Source organism: Vigna unguiculata, chromosome 1 (assembly GCF_037176805.1).
Source record: "Vigna unguiculata cultivar grain cowpea cultivar isolate G323 ecotype 2 chromosome 1, ASM3717680v1, whole genome shotgun sequence".
In the NCBI taxonomy this organism is placed as follows: Eukaryota; Viridiplantae; Streptophyta; class Magnoliopsida; order Fabales; family Fabaceae; genus Vigna; species Vigna unguiculata.
The window spans coordinates 23,424,326-23,429,240 of record NC_140792.1 but is presented as its reverse complement, the minus strand read 5'-3'; the positions used below and the strand labels follow the sequence as shown (position 1 = coordinate 23,429,240).

Here is a 4,915-nt window from a genome sequence, read left to right as displayed (position 1 = left end):
ATGTTCCTTATGTTAAACCACCAACTTTAAACTTTACTTCTCAACTAAAACTACTCCATAAGTGTCACTAATTCTAATTCCCTTCCAAACACCAAATCCAAAGAGAACTTTACTTCTATCTTGGGATGTAACCTTTACTTTTTCTTTGAAAAGCCATTTGTAAATTTCTACTTATTAACATACCATTTATCTAGCTCTCATTATCAACCTCTATTTGTAACAAAAACATGAAACTACTTACCTTAACTTAAAAGTTATCTCCATACTTGTACAATATATTCACGGTATTATTCTTTGTCCATGTGGTAAGTTTTGTTTGGATAACACCTTCACCAATCCTCCGTCTCCCCAGTCGGCATATATGTTGCTTATGTAACTTTGCGTTCTTCAGACCAACCTAATACCATACTTACTTACCATTTTATAAGAAAACATATTTTCAACAAATAAATCATATAGTTCCTACTTAGATTAAAAAGTAGGTTTTACAACAATATTCTACATTCTTATTTCCTAAAGAATCTAGAAACACACATCACAAGCAAACTTAGTCACTACCCAGTCCTCTTGGAATGAACTGCTCTGATACCACTAATGTAACACCCCAACTAAAACCCGGTGCTACTAGATGTTCTTTACTTGTCTAATGTATCATTTACTTAAGGAAAAATTTATTTGTATTCAATTAACAAATAAAAAAATAATAATAATACACCACTCGAATGTATCATCTGTTAGACATACATGATATTTATGCGAATAAAATGTTAACATACATATAAGTGTTTGTAACAGAAGTTTGTTTATACTTTTACAACCAACTAAAGGTACTTTTAGTTTGGAATACATCACAAACAAGTTACACCATATCAGTTGTAGCTTTAACATAATCCAAATTTGCATGAAAAGTTAAACTAGACAATCTCATTGTTACATTCTAGGTCTGCAATTTCTTCCTCTGAAAAATAAAGAAAGTAAGGGTGAGTCTTTCCCTTAACTCCAAAACTTCATCATAACATTTCAAAGTATGGTCATTTGAATAAACTTTCAATTGAATGAAACATTTTCACAAAATTTAAAATCTCCATAATGTCATAACTAACCATGCCAAAAATATCAAAATCAAATTAATCAATAAAATAATCATTTCCGTATGTTTTAAATTTAGGATATCAAAATCCTCATTATCAATCTCTTAATAATCATATTCGTATAATTTCGAGTTTCAACTCATCAGTATATTCATCTCATATTCTTTTTTTTTATATACTTTGGGTCCCAAACACTGCCATTAGATTTTTTTCCGAATCATAATGGTCTTATGCCAATATGGATAGTGCCAGCAGGCTAAACGTTCTCACGGATACAACGTGAACGTTATTCCACCTTCCTGGTCTTAAAGTATAGTCAAGAGGACGGTCGAGAATAGAGTGTGAGGCTTGTGAATTTTCGAATACCCGGCTAATTGTATACGTCAATCCAGGGTATCTATATCACCACCCTCGATTCTCCTAGGTCTATCAGACCTTTCTCTGGACTCTATACCCAGTGTATCTCTGTACTATCCATACAGTCCTTTTTTTTCTTTATTTCTGTACTTTAATTTACAATCATCCTTTCGCATTATCTTTATAATTCTTGAGACTTTCACAAAATTTTGGCAGCATAACAACTGCATTTTTAATTTGTCACAATTTTCAAAATAGTAAAAACAACCAAGCATAAATCATTCTTTCACAATAACTTTACAGAAAATTAATCAAAACAATAATCATAATTAAAACATAATTTCCGTATAAAATTTTATAAGTAAAATAGCAAACTTGTTTTATTTGTAACTTTTTGTGTAAAACTCCAAATAAGATGATTCATGAACTTAACCCTAGGTTTTCATATCCAAGGAATCCATTTTTCAACTCAAAATTTCAAGCTAATGTATAAAAATTTCAGAATCAAGAAGATAGATTGTATACTTAAAGAAAACTTGCTAAGATAAAGACTTAGAGATTTGAGATAGACCCCCCATACCTTGAAGATGCTAAATATACTCTAAGATGAAAATGAAGACCTCAAGATTCTGGATTTCCCTTTCCAACTTCAATTTTTTTCACAAGAGTTTATACCTTTCCTTCTCTATTGTTTTGGATTTTGTGAAGAAGATGTGTAAAGTGAAGTCCTATTTATAGGAAAAATCTTGGACAAAGGGATAAGGATGTATTGATGGTAAATTTATGAGATTCCTTAGTGAGGATAAGTTTATTTTGACCATAGAGAGAAGCTTGGTCGAAATTCCCATTGTAGGAGACTTCATGGTAGTTGCAAGAAGACTTGTTGACTTTTTAGAAGACTTGTTTTCACTCCAAAGTGTAAAATTCATATCTCTTAACACACAACTCTATTTGTAAATCCCAACGGTGAAACTAAAGACCTATGTCTCTAGAACTGGTCGAAAAAATTGGAGCTCGATCCAACGGTTAATAAAACGGGAATCAAATATTTACTAAAATAACCCAAAACAGGACGTAACTGACGCTAGTTCAAACTGTAAAACTTATTTCTCTCACCACAGAGATCTAAATACAAATCCAAACGGTCAAACTTTAGTTCTATGTCTTAATAACTCTGTATAAAAATTTCATCTTGATCCAACGGCTAACGAAGCGGGAATAAAATATTTACCAAGGTAACTCAGAACTGGACAGCAGCTGGAGACCTTACTTTTACTCTAAAGTGCGGAAGTAACTGATCCTTGCATACACCTCCAATTCAAAATCTCACCGTTCATATTGAAGAACTATGTTTTAAGAATGCTCTATAAAAATTTCAGCTTAATCCAATGGTTAATGAAGCCTTAATCACACTTTTACTTACACAACTCAAAATAAGTAGTTAGCACAAAAAAATAAATCATCTTTTACATTGTATAAAACCCTTTGTCAATTTACTTATGAAATCATAAAATTACTTCACTCTATATATTTAAACAAGAAAGTTAAATATAATTAATATAAAATAGAGGGTGTTACAGTTGGCGCTCAAGCACGACCACGATCAATGACAGTAACGCTTTGAAATCCACCTCTGAAATGTTCGATCTCACCTTCGACCATGCTCGATCTCACCTTCGACCATGCTCACTACATTCGCTCACTTGCACTGACTTTCCCTTCACCAATTGCAATCCCTGATTACTTAATTTAAGGTTTCAATCAAAATCCTTATTTTAATTCTTAGTCCATGCACACAATTTCCAATCCTGAAAATAATACACAAAGCCACGTCACAAATTCAAAACGAAGTTAACATTAATAATTTTAACACTCTTAACGATTGGGCTGATTTAATACACATTTACAAAAATGAGGACGAAATTGAGATCAATAAAAATACGAGGATCAATTTGAGATTTCTGAACCAAAACGAGGACCAACGGAGTATTTTAACCAATATTTGACTAATTTAAAAGGGAATTGGATGAAGATGACGATGAGTATTAGGACGAGTATGGGGACCAGAATGAAGCAAATACGTACATACCCATCATTTACTAGTAAGTCTTGTACAAGGCACTAACCCCTGCTAACCATTTGAAGTAGTTACGCTTAGGGGAAGAAGGACCTGAACGGTTTTGACAGAAGTCCAAATCTATTATATCATGTTGATTAATGAGCTTTCGGGCATTTGATTGAGGAAAGTTAGGCAGTGCCTCCAAAAAATACATAGTATTGAGGGGGTCTCCAAAAACATATGTGACGTCACATACAGAGTATGAGATTAATACTTGGGTCTTATGGACCTTCTTGGATTCATCCTCCAAGCAGAGAATAGGCATAAAAAGTTGTCCATCAAGCTTGACCATGCTGGTTGAGGAGGGTGGCAAAAAATAGGCGCTTTGAAAGGAAGAAGCCATTATAGCAACGTAGAGGTAGAAGGAAAAGATTTGGGTGTGTTGGAGAGGACAAATACAAGAGGGATTAGAGAGCAAGAAAGTAGGAGTGCAAAGAGAGGTACGTAAAAAGGTAAGAAGAAATATTAGAAAGAATATAAAAGAAGATTTGAAAAAACGTTACAAACTGAAATGCAAATAGGTTGGGCCCATTAAGGGGTATAATATTATACTAATGCTTTAGTAATAGCCTGATGGTTATACTCAAGTGCTCATGGGAAGTGGATTAAAATAAAAAGTCGTCTTGAGGAGACAAGTGACACCTCTCATAATCAATGTGAAGGTGTTCAAGGCAAAGAAGATGGAAGGTCTTAGAGTTGAAGAGGCAAATCGAGTATCAAGAGAATACTTCTTTGAGGGAGGCATTTGTTAAGGGTGTCGAGAAATAATTGAATGAAAGGATGTGACAAACATATTGGCATGCAAAAAGGTGGAGTAGAGATCGAGTAAAGAACATTGTTGAAACATCGAAGGAAGCTCATTCAAGACAAGATCGGAAACAAATACATCTATAAAAGGATAATCAAAATAGAGATTAAGGTCAATTCGAGAAGGAGGTTATATGCAATAACTACTATAGAATGGGTAATCAAAGAGGGTATTTGGCACGATATAGGCAGTTTTAGGACAATTATTCCAATTTATGTATTTTTCTTTTATTAATTATGTCAAGTAACTATCAAAATAGGGGAAAAATATAAATAAGGGAGTCAAATGTATAATATTGGTTACAAATTATAGATATAATTTTAAACATATTGAGAACGTTGTGAACAGGAAAAAATGGCAACATCAATGTTGATTGTATTAATTTAGGTCACCGTTTTCACTAATTTACTTTATTAATACTTGTTTTATCCTTGGTAATTTACTTTTCTGTAAATTACATTCATGCAAACCTTCTACCACTACTCTCTTATTCATCTATCATTCTCCATTTTATTTTCACTTTGATTCCTCCATTAATCC

The 4,915-nt window shown here is 32.8% G+C and overlaps 1 long non-coding RNA gene across 1 annotated transcript; it reads right to left on the bottom strand.

The window, feature by feature from the left end:
• Positions 1-723: 723 nt before the first annotated feature.
• LOC114164590 (uncharacterized) lies at positions 724-2,136 on the bottom strand. The gene is made up of 2 exons (XR_003599576.2): positions 2,029-2,136; positions 724-958 (listed from the first exon to the last, which is right to left on the bottom strand). It is a non-coding gene; the product is annotated as an uncharacterized LOC114164590 (long non-coding RNA).
• Positions 2,137-4,915: the final 2,779 nt, after the last annotated feature.